Genomic DNA, 18080 nt, shown 5'->3' with positions numbered 1-18080 from the left:
TTTGCAACAATTGATGTATCTTTATTGGCGCATCATTATTATTATGTAAATTCCATAGTTTACATGGGGTTCACTCTTGGAGTTGTACTTGGGTTTAGACAAATGTATAATGACATACCACCCTTTTAGTAATGCACTGAGTAGTTATAGTTCCCTGTGCTCTCTTCATCCCTCCCTGCCCCCTTCAGTTACTTTTCAGAAGACAGAAACTGATGAAGAGACACTTACAGGGATTTATTCACCTATTCCCCTTCCATAGATTTATTTCATGGTCTTGAGGATTTCTTCCAAGTTGAGAGCACAAAAACAAAGACATAAGAGGGAAAACATATGTTTAACCTGTAATGAAGTGTTGGTTTCCTCAGTTCATTTTTATGTTTTTGATAATATTTGATTCAAGTTATTTCTCCAAGCCAACATATGTAAGTCAGAAAACTGCAGAGAATGTTTCCAAATATTTCTGGCACCATCGATTATGGCTTTTCTGCCAAAATGTTCCTTTTCCTTAGATGTACACCCTTTGCATCATTCCGTCTGATTTTTATTTCTGCATTCTACTTCAAGTCATGAACTGTATTATGTGTAAGGTCTTCCTGTGATTTGCTTAGTAGCAGTTGGTGAGCAAGGAAGCCCCTCATGATGTTTTCTGTTGTTATTATTATTATTATTATTTGAAAATCATTCAGAAAAGAAAAATATGTACTGGTATAAGACATGACTCAAATAAATTCTTGTTTTCAAAGACCTTCCTGGCATTGTAGTTTCATTATTAGCACACTTGGAAATCTGCTTCACCCATGGGTGAATTGGCTGTGGAATATCAGGAAACATGGGCAGAAAATTATTAAAGGATTATGTTTTTGAAAGGGATTACATCCTAATTTTTACTGAGGGTCAAAAAAAAGTGACATGATAGATTGGAGCAAAATGATTTTTTAATGTTCGTGGCATTTTTAGATGCAATGAATATTCTGTACCCCCATTTTCTTTGTTTCTATTTCAAGTGAGTGTTCTTCATAGTGTGTAGTCTTATTATGTGTTTTCTTTATACACTGTTTAAAGGAAGAGTTAATCTGCACCTACCATGTCTGATTAAAAAAATGCTTAAAAAGTCTTTGAATTTTTTCTTTTATCTAACAGATTTGTTGTGTAGTCTCACTTCCTTTTTTTTTTTTTTACCTTTCACTAAGAATGAAGATGATAATGTTAAGCAAAAAAAAAAAATTTCAAATGTATAAGTTTGATTCTTAATTTCTGTACAATCCTTCACAATGGTATATCATTGAGTTGACACTGGATTACAAAAATTTAACAGCCCAGAAAAATTCTTCTGAGAACTTATTAGCATCAGAAAATGCTGTGTTTTATCATCTTTTGGAGATTTAAAGCTCATCTATCCATTTCTCCCCCTGAGAGTTAAAGAACTTTAGAAAAAAAATCGCCATTTTCTTTTTTAGAAAAAAGTTTTTTAGAAAACAATCACCATGTTTTGAATAGTGAAACACTTAAAAACTTTTTATTTTAACCTCTGTGAGACTTAATTTCCTCGTTGTAAAATCGGACTAATGATCACTACCCCAGGAAGTGATTATAAAATCAGAAATATGTGTGAAGTATGTAATGCACTATCTAGTACCCCTCGGTCTTCATTAATACTGGGTGACATTCTTTTTCTCCTTCTCAATCTTCTTCTTACGTGCTTGATCTAGATCAATGGTTCTCAAACTTTAATGTAAATCTAAATCACTTAAAGGGCTTATGAAAACAGATTGCTGGGCCCTGCCCCAGAGTTACTGATTCAGTAGTTGTGAGGTAGGATTGAGACTACTTCTGAGAAGTCGCCAGTCTTGTCAAGTGAAGAGATAACACTTTGAAAGCCACTGACCTAGAAAGATAATGCAACTATTGTGAAGTAGAGCTTTGTGGCTGTCAATATTTCTTTCTATAGTTATCTTTGACTAATAAATATTGTCACTTTATATTTTGAAAATTAAAATACCATGTACTATAAACTATTAACTTGTCAGGGCACATGGGTGGCTCAGTTAGTTGAGTGTCTGACTTTAGCTCGGGTCAGGTTCATGAGTTCGAGCCCCACATGCTTCATGCTGAGAGCAGCAAGCCTACTTCAGATTCTCTGTCATTCTCTCTCTCTGCCCCTCCCGAGCTGGGGCTGTCTCTATCTCTCTCAAAAACAAAAGTAAACACTAAAAAAATATATTAACTTACCTATTTCTAAATAACTCTCCCAGCGTCCCCATTTATTCAGACAATAGTGTAAGTGTCGCTCTTTTGAAATTATGCAACGTTTTGGTGAATGGTAGAATTCAGGTCAAGTGAATGCAAAAAAAAAAAAAAAAAAAAAAAAAAAAAGGAAGACTTTCCTCAGTTGGGCATGTTTAAGACAAAACGACAGTGGTGGACTTTATTTGTCTGAGCAATTGACTGAGCAACAAGAAGACTGCCTGAAACTTGAACAATCTGTTATCTAGATATCATTACAATGTAAGGAGACTTGCTCACCACAGTAGGTATTGTTATTGTACTTGTATATAATTTAGAGAATATTTATTTGAATTGAATGTTACTTCCATTTTCATTTTATCTGACAGATTAATTTATCTTGTTCAGTGACCTGTCATGTTACTGGTAATAAGAATGTGGATGGCACAATCACCATCATGACTAGCAGAAAGGAAAGAGCTCCTCTTTAAACGATCACATTTAATCAGGAATATCTTGGTGACTCACAAGTTAACAAAACTTCCCACTCTGTGTATTCAGCCAACAACACTGCCGAGTGTCCAAAACCTAAATGTAGTTCATGACACACACACAGTGAAGCTGCAAATAAGAATAATTCCTGATGAAAAAATAGATATCTAAAATGTTACTGTCAATTTGTTTCTTTGGTATCTTCTGAGTCAGCTTTTATGTGGTGTTAATGCAATCTCAAGCTATATTAAAATATATTAAAATACTGTTATGGTTACAATATAACATACGCAAAACTCTCACAGTGTGGTTGGACTCTTGTAAACATCAGGGACAGATTTGCAGAACTCCTCTTTGCTCTATCTATACTCACACCTGGAGTGATCTCATACTGTGTTATTGTTTTAAATACCATGTTCAGGTTAAACTCAAATATATGGCTTGGATTAGATCTAGGACCTGAACTCCAGATTCTTTTATATTTTTCATTTTATTTATTTATTTTTGAGAGAGAGAGACTGAGAGTGAGCAAGGTAGAGGCAGAGAGAGAGGGAAAGAGAGAGAATACCAAGCAGGCTCTGCACCGACACATCTTGAACCATGAGTTCACGACCTGAGCCAACATCAAGAGTTGGATGCTTAACTGACTGAGCCACCCAGGCGCCCAAACTGCAGGTTTTTATAACTGTGTACTCAGCATCTCCAATTGATATTAAAAAGGGATCTCAATCATAATGTCACAATCTGCTCTTTCTGCATACTTTCCCAGACACTTAATGGTAGCTACTCTATTTAAACCACTCAGGTTACAAATAATGAGTGCCACCTTTGTCTCTATTTTTCTTACACCCTACATCCTCTCCACAAAACAATATTGTCAGTTCTCCTTTGAACATGTAACCAGAATCTATGTCTCACTCATCCATTGTTACCATGAGTCCAAGCACCATAATCTCTCACCTAGATTATTATAACAATCTCTCTACTTATCTGTTCATATATATCACCTCCTGTATAGTATATCCTCCCAAGAGCTGTAGAATGAATATTTTAAAACCTATGACAGATCATGTGCTTTTCCTCTCATCTTTCTTAGAGTAAAAGTTAACATTTTTATAATGGCTTACACTGTTATGATTGAGAATCCTTTTCAATATCAACTGGAGATGCTGAGGACACAGTTAGTTACAACAATCTGGAGTTCAGGGCCTAGATCTAATTATGAGGCCACCACTAAGTATGTGAGCTCAGCTCCAGTGGTGTTCTTGAAGTTCTGATACCCAAATCATAATAAGGCATTACAAAAAAAGGTAATTATGGGCCAGCGTACCTCAACACACATATGCAAATATTCTAAACAAAATTTTAGGAAATAACATCCAATAATATGTGAAAAGTATTAACTGATGACCAAATAAAATTTATCCCTGGAATGTAAGGCCATTTTAATATTTAAAATAACCAATCAATATAACTTAACAGATCGATAAAAAATAAAAGCATATTATCACCTCAGTAGATACAGAATAATATTTGACAACATACAACATCTATTCCTGGGGCACCTGGGTGGTACAATTAGTTAAGTGCCCAAGTCTTGATTTCAGCTCAGGTCATGATCTCACATCTCGTGGGATTGAGTCCCATGTCAGACAGTATGGAGCCTGCTTGGGGTTCTCTCTTTCCCTCTCTCTCTATCACCCTCCTCCCCGCTCCTGCTTTCTCTCTCTCTCTCTCTCTCTCTCTCTCTCTCTCTTTGTCTCTCAAAATAATATATCTATATATCTATATATACATATATACATGTACACACGTGTATATATGTATATATAGATATATATAAAATCATCCATTCTTGACAAAAACACTTAGTCAACCAGGAATAGAAGGAAACCTCCTATATGTAACAAAAGGCAGCAATGAAAAACCTACAGCTAAAATCATACTTAATGGTAAAAGACTGAGTGTTTTCGCCCTAAAATTAAGAAAGACAGGTATTTCTGATCTCACCACTTCTATTCAACATTGTATAGTTATTCAAGTAAAAGAATAAAAAAACACCTAGATTGGAAAGAAATAAATAAAAACTGTTTTCTCTGCAGATGACTTGATTGTGTATATAAAAAAATGGGATATACAAGGAGGCTAGAACTGATATTGAGTTTAGCAAGGTTGCAGGATATGAGATCAATATACAAAAATCAACTATATATATATATATATATATATGTATAGTTGATTTTTATATCAACTATATATAGTTCTAAAAGCTAAATAAATATATATATATATATATATAACTTTTACTCTAAGTTAAATTTTACTCTAGCAATTAAAAATTAGAATTTAAATATTAAAATCAAATTAAAATATTTGATTTTAAAATCAAATATTAAAATCAATTAAGATCAATATACAAACAATATACAAAAATCAACTATATATATATATATATAGTTGATTTTTATATCAACTATATATAGTTCTAAAAGCTAAATAAATATATATATATATATATATATATATATATATATATAACTTTTACTCTAAGTTAAATTTTACTCTAGCAATTAAAAATTAGAATTTAAATATTAAAATAATGCCATTTATCATAGCATCAAAAATAAGTATTTATTGATAAATCCAACAAAAGATGTAGAATACATGTGCATTGAAAACTAGAAGCTATTGCTGAGAAAAATCAATAAAGACCTGTATAAAAAGAGACACATACCCTGTTCATAGGTTAAATTGATCTTTAGATTTAAATCAATCTCAATAAAAGTCCCAGAAGTCATTATTTTGGGGGTAAAAATTGAGAAGTTGATTTTAAAATCGTATCAGAATGCAAAGCATGTGGCATGCCAAAACAACTTTGAAAACAGATCTTGAAGCTCAAGGAATAACACTCTTCGATTTCAAGACTCATTATAAAGCTACATTAATCAAGACAGTGTGAGATTGGCATGAAGAGAGGCAAATAGATCAATAGAACAAAGAAGAGATTCCAGAAATATACTTTTATGTCTACGGACAACTAATTGTTGACAAATATAAAAAAGCAATTCTGTGGATGTGATGTTGTTTCCAACAAGTGATGCTGAAATGCTTGCCTATCTATAGGCAAAACAAAGAAACACACTTTATATCTCACACTATGGATAAAAATTGACCAGAATTGGATTATACACCTTAATGTAGATCCTAAAACTAAAAAGTTCTAGGAGAAAAATCTTTATGACCTTTGTTTAATCTAAGATTCCTTAGATATCATATATAATATATAGCATCCAAAATTGATAAATTGAACTTCACCCAAACTGAAAATGTCTGTTCTTTGAAAGGCACTGCTAAGAGAATGAAAAGGCAATCCATAGACTCAGAGAAAATATTTGCAATTTATGCATCTGACAAAGGCCTGTGTCCAGACTATGTAAGGAGTTCCCAAACTCAATAAGATAACAACAACCCAATAAAAAATGGGCTAAAGGTGTGAACACACACTTTAAAAAAATGTATATAGATAGTGAACAATCACATAAAAAGATGTTTAATATAATTAGTCAATAGAGAAATGCAAATTAAAATCACAATAAGATACTGCTCAAAAATTACTAGAATGGCTAAAATTAAAAAGATATATCAAATTTTGGAAAGGATGTGGAGGATTAATAACTCTCATAACACTGCTGGTGGGAATGTAAAATGGTACAGACACTCTGAAATATAAGTTGGCACTTTTTCTAAAAGCTAAACGTGATCCAGTCATGTCATTCCTAGATATTTACTCAGGATAAATGAAGGCATATATCCATCCGTTCAAAGACATATACAAGAATGTTTACAGAAACTGTACTGGTAATAGCCAAAAATCTGGAAACAACTCAAATGTTCATCAACAAATGAATGCTTGAATAAGTTGTGGTATTTCTGTACAATGGAATACACTCAATACTAAAAAATATATATAAATTATGCTACATATAAGTATATGGATAAGTCTCAACATAATTATGCAGAATAAAGCCAGGCAAAAGAGTACATGCTATATTATTTCATTTATATAAAATTCTATAAAATACAAACTAATTTGTAGTAGCATAAAGTAGGTCAGTGGCTGGCTGGAAGTGGGGATAGGATCAGGAATGGGGGCATTAAAAAAAAAGTTCAGGAAACTTTTGGAGGTGGTGGATACATTCATTTCCGTGATTATGGTGATGCATTCACAGGTGTATACAAATGTTAAATCGAATCAAACTAAAAATGTTGTACACAGTTACCCTATATTAATTGTATCTATATATGCCATCAAAAAAAAGAAATGGAGTTTGAATTTAAAGTACATTTTGCTCTGATGGTCAAATGTAAGAGATGAAAAATTATTTAGGATTATATACATTGTGACCAATGCCAATCTCAACTTTAATGTTTTTAACATTTTGGTTTTAAGAAGCACATTTTCCAGGGCCCCTGGATGGCTCAGTAGGTTAAGCGTCCGACTTCAGCTCAGGTCACGATCTCATGGTCTATGAGTTAGAGCCCCTCATCAGGGGCTGTGCTGACAGCTTAGAGCCTGGACCCTGTTTTGGATTCTGTGTCTCCCTCTCTCTCTGCCCATCCCCCACTCACACTCTGTCTCACTCTCTGTCAAAAATAAATGCACATTAAATTTAAAAAAAAAAAACACATTTTTTTTTCTCACGAGAACAAGTAAATCATAAGCAGAAAGATCTTGTAAAAATTTCCTTTAAATGTATTTTTTCCCTACGATGAAATGTAATTTTAACAAAAACAATGCATTTGCAGCAGTAAATGAAGCATACTGATAATCAATCCACAAAGCATAGGCATGTCCAAAAACCATCAGTTTAAGAGGCAGGGCGCCAGCTTCTAGTTCACCATCACTGGTGACTAGTCACTCCAATAACAGTGTAATCCGAGGAGGGCCATTTAACTCTCTACTATCAGTGTCCCTCGAGGTTTAATAGGGGCAGCAGAGATATATATTACTATGAGGACAAATGCAATAACAGATGAGCCTTTGGCCATCCTTTTAAGTAAGGTGAATTAACAAAAGAACTTATTGGATGGTAGCTATTTTCTACTACAACTCTGTCTAAAGTTCTAGTCGCTGCAAGTTTGGCTAATGTAACCCAAGAGACTTAACCTGGGTGTGAATGGCTGCTGCCTTTGACATAAAAATGCATGCACCTCATATTTGAATGTACTTATTTTGTCCTATATAACCTTTAGGTAAAAATATTATGGCATAGATAACTAATCTAAGAAATTCTTTATACAATAATAGGGAGTAATCTAAAAAGAAAATAAATTCACTCAAAAAAAGTAAACTAATTATTGGCTTCAAAGTTATTTTGATTCTTTTTATGATTTAGAATAATAGAGGGGCGCCTGGGTGGCTCAGTCAGTTGAGCGACTGACTTCGGCTCAGGTCATGATCTCACGATTTGTGAGTTTGAGCCCCGCATCGGGCTCTGTGCTGACAGCTCAGAGCCTGGAGCCTGCTTTGGATTCTGTGTCTACCTCTCTCTGCCCCACCCCCACTCATGCTCTGTCTCTCTCTGTCTCAGAAATAAATAAACATTAAAAAAAAAAGAAGAATAGATATATGGTTCAATAATATAAGAAGAACTTTCCTGTAACATGGACACTGTGCTCCTAAATATTCCAGTCCTGATACTGGAGTGCTAGGTTGATGTGGTACATCTGGAACACTGCAATTTTCTCTTACCCTTCTTTCTCCTCAAGCTCTATACCTGGGAGACAGTGTCAGGTTCCAGTTTTCCCTGCACAAGCATTTAACCCTTTTTCTTCTCTTCCATGAATTCTTCTATTTTTATTATGATTGAGGTATAATTAATACACAATATTATGTTAGTTTCAGGTGTACAACATAATGATTTGATATTTGCATATATTGCAAAACAATCATCTCAGTAAGTCTAGTTAACATTGTTATGCCATGCATAATTACAAAATTCTTTTCTTGTGATGAGAACTTTCAAGTTTGCAGCTTTCGTATATGAATGTAGTGTTATTAACTCTTCACTATGCTATATTGTATCTCCAACACTTGATTATTTTATAACTGAAAATTTGTACCTTTGGACCTTTTCACCCATTTCTCCCACCTATTATCCCCCACAATCCTTCACTTCTGACAACCCACCAATCAATATCTCTGAGCTTTTTTTTTTTTTTTAGATTCTACATATAAATGAGATCATACAATGTTTGTCTTTCTGTCTGACTTATTTCACTCAGCATAATGCTCTCAAAATTCACCCATGTTGTTGAAAATGGCAAGATTTCATTCTTTTTGTGGATGAACAATATTCCATTGTGTATGTATACCACATTTTCTTTATTTATTCGTCGGTAGACACTTAGGTTGTTTCCTTGTCTTGGGTATTGTAAATAATGCTGCAATGAACACGGAGGTGCAGATGTTTTAAGTTAGTATTTTTGTTTCCTTTGAATAAATACCCGAAAGTGGAATTGTTGGATCATATGGTAGTTCTATTTTTAATTTTTTGAGAAACTTCCATACTATTTTCTCTAGTGGCTGCGCCAACTTACATTCTCAGCAACAGTGCACAGGGTTCCCTTTACTCCACATCCTGGCCAAGATTTCTTTCTTGTCTGAAAAGCTTCTTAATGCACTTATATTTTTAGTCTCAATTTCTCTCGTATGGCATTTTTTTAAAAGTTTTTCTCCTGTAGTTCCCATTTGTTACTCATCACTCACTTTACAAGCTGGTCAGAAATGGCTACTTCTAAAAAATGTAGACAATATTATATTCTATTAGTTGACATCTTCAAGCCCCAAAGCATTGGATCAATTCTGCTTATCGTAGCTGCTGATTTTGAAAATTCCTTCTTACATTTACAGGTATTTCACATAATGTTGAACATGCATTGGAATAGTCACTGTGTTTGATGATAATGGAAGGACCCTAATGTTTGTACAGTGAGGCTGTTCAGGCCAATCTGCTCAAATTGTTCCATTCTGACCTGCATTTGAATCCTACTTTCAATAATGGTCTTTTTAGGGCAGTACTAAAACCCAATCAGCTTGGTGTAAGGTGCTTTAAGTTTATAGTTTTCAGTGATGAGGAGGTATGATTTGCTTTATGGTGTATGTGTGTGTGTGTGTGTGTGTGTGTGTGCGCCTGTGCACACATGTGTGTGATAACATGCTACATTATTGTTGCAGTATTTGTAGGATCCGTCTGTGGGTTTGGCAAAAATGGTGGAATACAAGTACAAAAGTGTTTTTCCTCAAACAAAAGATTTTATCATATGTAATGGGTTTTGAAATTTTTTAAAATTCTGAAGTTAGAACAGGGGCTAATCCTTATGAGTGTCAAAGATGTGGAAACTGAAGCAAGTCCCATCAGTGCCTTCATTCTGAGAATAATTTTCCATGCTGGTTGCTATTCTGTGCCCTGCATGAGTGACTCAGTGTGCACCTAAGGACCATTTTAATGTGTGGCATCTGGATGGACACCTGGAAGCTGTGAAGCTTTGAACTAAGGAGCCATTAATGCTAAAAAAAAATTAACATTAATGTTGATTATCCCTCTTTAACTTGTTTCACCCACAACTGCTCAATCATTCTGCAACCGGATTACTGCCAGTTCCATATGTTTCTGTGTCACTTAGGCTTGACTAATTAAAATATTCTGTTGTAGGTGCCGCATAAATTTTAAAAGTCTGAAATGTCTCTTTAACCAATTGAGGAGACTTCTAATGTTTTATGAGAATTAATGTATACATTTCTTTTAACCTGCCAAATGCCAAACATATGACCTAAAATTTTATGTTCTGTCTGGTTTTGCTTCAGAACGACAACAAATCTATGCATATCAGCTGCGTTCTAAACTTGGCCAAACTGGAATACTCTTTATAACCCTGATAGATTTCCCTTAACATTTTCCTTTAAATGTACTCTTGCTCATGAATATCAGAATATTTTTAGCCAAAGAATCCTTGAGAAAAGGAATAATACTCATTGGTAAGGAAAGAAATGCAAACTAAAACATCAATCAAATACCATTCCCTTTTTTCAAATTGTCACTGATATGAAAAGATAATAATCAGTGTTGGCATTCTCAAACACCGCTAATGTGAGTGCAAATTGGCAAAATATTTAAAACATAATTTGGCAGCATATAGTGAGTGCCTTGATATTTTCATTTTGTTGTTTCAGTTTCATTCAAAAAGTGTAACAGGCAATAACCAGATATGTACAAATAGTCATTAAAAATATTTATCATCGTGTTATTTTTTTATCATAGTGTTATTTAAAACAGCAGAACTTAGAAATTTAAATGAGTCATAATGCGAAAACCATTCAATACATCAGTTCTTCCATGTGAGAGACAAATGCTTTGTTTACAATGGTTTTGAAGACTGATGCCAAAGGAAATTTTCTTTTTTTTTTATGTTTTATTTATTTTTAAGTTTAAAATTTTTATCTGAAGTAGAGTTGACATGTAACATTAGTTTCAGGTGTACAGCATGGTGATTTAACAGTTGTACACATTGCAAAATGTTTACCCTGGTGAGTGACGTTACTGTCTGTCTCCATACTAAATTATTACAGTATTATTAACTATATTCCTTATGGTTGTGCTTTTCATCACCATGACTTACTTATTTTTATACCTGAAAGTTTTTGCCTCTGAATCTTCTTCACCAATTTTACCTATTTCCCTGTCCTGTAACTATCAGTTCATTCTCTGTATGAGTCTCTGTATGAGTCTCTTTCTTTTTATTTATGTACTCATTTTGTTTTTTAAAATTTCATATATAAGTACCATCACATGGCATTTGTCTTTCTCTGCCTGACTTATTTTACTCAGCATAATACACACTAGGTCCAACTATGTTATTATAAATGGCAAGATCTCATTCTTTTTTATGGCTTAGTAATATTTCATTGTGTGTGTGTGTGTGTATACACACACACACACACACACACACACTACATCTTCTTTATCCATTCATTTATTGATGGCCACTTAGATTGCTTCAATATTTTAGCTATTGTAAATAATGCTGCAACAAAGATAGGAGTATAAATTAATGTTTTGTACCAAAGGAAATTTTCTTGATATGGTAACATAAGGGAGAAAAATCTTCCAAGCAAACCAACCCATTGCATATGTGTTTATAGAAATACTGAACTGAAGGACAGTGCATTAGCAGTCCTTATCTCCAGTGCTATTTTTACCTGTTCATTGATTTATTTTATTTACACATCTCAAGGACCACTTTTTTTTTTAATAATTAGGAAAGAGCTATCGTAAATGAACAAGCATAACAAAAAATTGTATTTTTAAATAGCTTTAAAATTTACCTCTAGTGAGTGAGTATATTTATATGGTATATTTATATGGTCCTATTTAATTTTTAAAAATATTTTTTGGGCGCCTGGATGGCTCAGTTGGTTAAGTATATTTATATGGTCCTATTTAATTTTTTTTAAAATTTTTTTTTCAACGTTTTTTATTTATTTTTGGGACAGAGAGAGACAGAGCATGAACGGGGGAGGGGCAGAGAGAGAGGGAGACACAGAATTGGAAACAGGCTCCAGGCTCCGAGCCATCAGCCCAGAGCCTGACGTGGGGCTCGAACTCACGGACCGCGAGATCGTGACCTGGCTGAAGTCGGACGCTTAACCGACTGCGCCACCCAGGCGCCCCTGGTCCTATTTAATTTTTAAAAATATTTTTTGGGCACCTGGGTGGCTCAGTTGGTTAAGCATCTGACTTTGGCTCAGGTTGTGATCTCCTGTTTTGTGAGTTCAAGTCCTGTGTCGGGCTCGCTGCTGTCAGCACAGAGCTTGCTTCCAATCCTCTGTCCCCCTCTCTCTCACCCTCCCCCTTCTCTCCAAAATGAATAAACATAAAAAATATATATTTTTAAATCTCTTTCTCCAACAAAATTCTAAACTTCTTGAGGTTGAGCCTATGTTGTTTACTTCATTTTTATCTTGTGTGGTTCTTTCAGAATCCATATGACTCAGTTAGCTCTGTGAAGTTTTGGTGAGATACATATGCCCAGCCCTATTTCTAGAGATCCTCATTTCATATGCCTGTTGTGTCACTAGTGATTCTGATGTGCACAAAATCTGAGTCAGGAGTTTGCTTTTTAAATTTAATTGATAGTGAAAGATATGTTATTACTTACTACCTCGTTAATGGCAAGTATTTATTAGAACTTAATTTGAGTTGGTTCAGATAGGTTCATTTGGACATTGGTTTACAATGTAGTAATACCTTGGTATAGAGATTAATTTGAAAAAACAGTTGTCTCAGTTCCTTTTGGATACTGGCAGGGTACAAATAGACACACAATAAAAATAATTTTTATCTATCTGTAGATTCCATGTGAAGAATCACTATGTAAACACTAGTTGGGAGATAAAAGAACCAATAAATTAAATCAAGTCAGGTCACATGTAATTTGTTTCAGAACATATACGTTATTTTCATTTTCTGTTGTGGAGCCAGGCCACATATTTCTGGGTTTTTACTTTTCATCCACTTCTTCCAACATCACTAAGAAAATAGTTTTCAACCTATTCTCTGACACTTCATAAAATAGAGCAACAACAAGGATCAACACAATGGCACAAACACTGAGTAATTTGGTTATATAATTAACTGTTTGAAACCATACTCCCCAAACAACACACACGCACTGGTAAGAAATATTTTTCACTTTTGATTATTATTCTAACTGATTTGTGTTAGTAACAGTTGTCCACTTATGGTTTCTGAACAGTCAAGCCCCTCTTCCAAGTCAAGCTTAAAAGACATTGCTCTTTTGACACAGTTTTTTTTTTTAATTTTTATTTATTTTTTAATGTTTTTATTTATTTTTGAGAGAGAGAGAGAGACAGAGACGGAGTACTAGTGAGAGATGGGCAGAGAGAGGGAGACACAGAATCCCAAGCAGGCTCCAGGCTCCCAGCAGGCAGCACAGAGCCCGAAGCGGGGTGAACTCACAAACCGTGAGGTCATGACCTGAGCCCAAGTAGGATGCTCAATGGACTGAGCCACCCAGGTGCCCCTTGACACAATTTTAAGTGGCTTAAGAAGTGATCTCCCTGGGCTCACTTTGATCCCATGGGAATATATTCTTGCTAAGTTTGGTGCTCTCCACCTTTGGCTATGGAGATGAGCAAACTATTTTTAGTTAATGTAAGGAAATAAACCCAGAATGCTTGCATTGTAAACAGTGATTAAAAATTTAAAATCTTACTGCTCGTGCTACCTTAAATGCATTGCATTTGAACTATTGATTTATTAGTTTTTAGGAGTGAGTGCTGTTGAAGTAACCAAACAAGAGGCCCTGGATACCAAGGTAGCGCCGAGAGGCCTCTGTGGCAGCCTACCTGAGTCAACCAAAACCTCAGCTGGAACCAACGCTCTTCCTTATGAGAATATCAAATTTAAGAACAAGCAATCACAGACAAATAGACTTTCCCGCAGGATGGCAGCTGCTGAAGCCATAGCCAGTCGGTTTCCTTGCTCTGCTTCTGCATCTTTTCTATAAAAACCTGTCCCCCAGCTCCTTTCTGGGAGTGTCCCTAGCCACTTTTGGTTTGGTGCCGCCTAGTTGTGATCTGTGCATCATCAAATAAACACTGGAAAATTTTAAGGTACCTCAGTTTACCTTTTCACAGACCTTCATATTAGAAATTTCTAGGCATGACTTTTGATGCTGAGTTGCCACTTACAAACCCGTTGATCAACAAATTAAAAAAATATTTCGGAAATGTTTCTTTACATATTTCCTGAGATCTTTCGTAAATTTCTCCAGTGTTTAGAATGCTACTGTTTTCAAATGCTTCCTGGAGTCTATTTAAAAAGCCTCCTGATTTAGTTTAAAGCCTGCTAACCTCAACTCTTTTATGTTCCTGTGTAGTAGGAGTGTATCTAGTCACCACTTTTATCAGAAGGACATTTTAGAATTTAAATATCATAGAAAATATGGAATGTTCCTGGAGAAGGTTGATCTCAATAAACAGAACAGGAATAAACTTGCCCGGTAAATAGTCTTTAGGAACAGGATTACTTCGCACTAACCCATTTGGTAGGTAATTTAGAACCTCTGGGTGAGAAGGAAAAAATGTGAGCCCTTATCAAGTTAACTGTGTGGCAGTAAGCACAAAGTTCATATCAAAGGTGAGATCTGGGCAAGCTTATTTAATTAACTGTCTTTGGTAAAATTTAGAGCAAAGACCAAGGTTCCTTCAGCAGAGAAACCTATTTCCATGTGAGTTAATAACAGTTTTAATAATAATAACAACTTTTTGTAACAATAATTACTTTTCAGGCATCCCAAATTGAGGAAGATGCTCCAACATCTTGAAGGTACATCAGTTAGCTTTGCGTAGATTATATTAATTTTGAATACAAATATCTGCTTCTGACTGTTGTGTATGTGAAACATATGCGGGTGGTCCACACATTGCACAGCAGTCCCGAACCACAAAAAATGATTATGCAGGCTCACCTGGGCGGCTCAGTGGGTTCAGCATCTGACTCTTGATTTTGGCTCAGGTCATGGTCTCACAGTTTGTGGGATCGAACCTCAGGTTGGGGTTCAATCCTACTGCACAGAGGGGAGCCTACTTGGGAGTCTCTCACTTCTTGTCTCTGTCCCTCCCCCATTCTTTCTCTTTCTCTCAAAATAAATAAATAAACATTAAAAAGTGACTGTACAAGCTGGAAATGGGAAAGTGATTCTAAAACAATGGAGAAAATTACGATTGTTTCATCTTTAAAATTTTTTGGTGCAAAGGTATTAAAAACTCTCTTATTTAAGGTTATAAATCTGTAGAGAAATAAATAAAATATTAAAACTAGTGTTTATTTAGTATACTATTATTTAAAAATTAGAAACAAAAAGGTTTCTTTTTGTAAAAACCTTATCAAGAACTGTCTGAACAGCACTTGCCTTCTTTTTGTTGTATAAGTTATATAGATTCTTTTTTAATGGCTTGACAATTATTAGATTCTTTTCTAAGTTTGGATCAGCTTTCAACACAATATGGTTTGAGTTTCTATGTTGTGAAACATCTTTGAGAGTTTCTTTAGTGTGAAGTATATTTATTATTATTATTATTGTTGTTTTAGAGAGAGAGCACATGAGCAGGGGAGGGGACAGAGGGAGAGAGGAAGAATCTTAAGCAGGCTCCATACTCAGCATGGAGCCTGATGCAGGACTCCATCCCATGACCCTGGGATCATGACTTGAGCAGAAATCAAGAGTCAGACGCTTTGCTGAGTTCCTCTGGTTGGATATGCATAGTTATGTATGTTAGCGGCACTGTCAACATTTCCACGGTCAGCTCTTTCATCTAAAACTTCATTTACACAGAATTCAAATTTAGCAAAGTTATTTTCACAGCGAGGTAGAAGTTTCTACCATTTTGCATGCATTTTACTTCCTGCCATGATGCTTGAGTACTCTCAGCTGCCCTGCTGTAGGTCATGTATCTTCCCGAACTCAGCTAAAGAAATGACACGATCTCCAATTGTAGCTTCAGTAGTCTGTCCAAAAGTCCATCTAAGATTAAAAAAAAAAAAACCCTTTAAAAGTCGAAATACCTCCTTGGACCAGAAGCTGGGTTAATCAAGTCGTGTATAAAGGCAATTTTCCCATTTTCATGCAAGTAGCCTAGAAAATTAGAGTGAACTGCAGTGTTGTCCACCAGTATTGGTATTAGTGCTTTAAATGTTACAGGGTATTTTGTCTTTTGCATCTCTCTACCCCTGGAAGATAAGGAGGCGACACAAGTGCATGTTTTGTTGTCTGTGCCTGAGTAGCAGGTATACAGGGACCAATCAGTACCAGACGTTGAAAGAAATGACATGATTTGTCACTGGCCGTGTTTTGCATTTGTTATTTATGTCCTGACTTGTGCATTGAAGAGATAGCAGCCGACTGTTTTTTATGCAGTCACTCTCAGTGAATATAGGCTGGTAGCTGAAATTTGAACAGTGTTTTCTGGGAACTGGTGTTATTTAATTAAACCAGAATAACTGAAATACTGTGCAAAATGAGGACTACTTTTACTAAGCTTTAACAAATGTATCAGAGGATTCTGTGCTGAAATTTTTTCTTCATAAAAATGCGTTCAGCTGTTCGTTTTTTTTCAATTGATGACAGTAAGCATTAAAATGTAGGAAATAATTTTAATTTGGTAAATCTTAAAGTATATATTATTTTAACTTCCTTGCACTAGTAAGAAGAATAGTAGATAGAATCTGCCTTCCTTCTTTATATGCAGCTCAGGAAGGAAGATTTATTTCCATTTCCCCCTGTGTATGGTCAGCCAAACAGTCACTAAAGATCGCATCTATAGTGTACTAGTATACATAACAGAGGACCGCATGTTGGACGAAACACAGACTTTAACTATGTGAACCTGCCCAGAGTGGACTCTTAAAGAAGAAAATATGCCTATAATTACATGCACAGCATCCTTGAGAAATTGGGGAAATTTGGGAATGTAGGTAACAGGCCTAGGGAAAAATCCTTCATCTGGCAAATCAACAAAAAGGAAAGTTTCCCTCAGGTTCTAGTAACTTAAAACATTTTTTTTAAAACAGATTTGCTGAGATATAATTTGCACAACATAAAATTTCCCCATTGTAAGTATACAGTTCAATGAGTTTTAAAAACTAGGAACACTTGATGAATTTGCATGTCATTCTTGTGCAAAGCCATGCTAATCTTCACTGAGTTGTTCCAATTTTTGTTCCAAGGTATTCTGCCAAGTGAAGAACTCTCAGAATTTAAATTTTTGGCAGAAAATTGCCATCTAATGTTCTTCAGAACACAGGGGACAGAAATGTTAGTATTTATTTTATGATGGACTCTGCATGTATCTTTAATATTTGTTTGGGAAGCATTTAAGAAAATATATCGATAGATAATGAGATCCGAATAAAGTGTACTGAATCTTCAAATGAGTTTTAGTATGTAGTTATAATCCATATTTTGTAAGTAAAAGAAGACACTTCCTCAAGGTTAAGAAACTCAACTGAGGGAAAGGACTGGTACATTTTGGAGTTGGGATGTGATCTCACATATTCTGACTCACATCACATTGGGATAGAAGATTCTCTATCTGGTGGTGATCCATCAACTCTGATAATAGGTTCTAAGTTCTCTGCATGTGGCATTTCATATAGTCCTTATGAGAGCTCTATAAAGTAAATGCTATTATCTAGTGCATAGATGAGGCAGTTGAGATAGAGTTACCTTAGACATATAGTCCAAGGTTATAAAAAAATAATGGGAGACACAGTTGGGGCCCT

General features: G+C 34.9%; 1 non-coding gene across 1 annotated transcript; it reads right to left on the bottom strand.

Annotated features, from left to right (window-relative positions):
- Positions 1 to 17436: 17436 nt before the first annotated feature.
- LOC132693455 (U6 spliceosomal RNA) lies at positions 17437 to 17546 on the bottom strand. Its single transcript, XR_009616829.1, has one exon. It is a non-coding gene; the product is annotated as a U6 spliceosomal RNA (small nuclear RNA).
- Positions 17547 to 18080: the final 534 nt, after the last annotated feature.

Source organism: Panthera onca, chromosome B1 (genome assembly GCF_046562875.1).
Source record: "Panthera onca isolate mPanOnc1 chromosome B1, mPanOnc1 haplotype 2, whole genome shotgun sequence".
Lineage (NCBI taxonomy): Eukaryota > Metazoa > Chordata > Mammalia > Carnivora > Felidae > Panthera > Panthera onca.
This window is presented reverse-complemented; position numbering and strand designations above follow the sequence as displayed.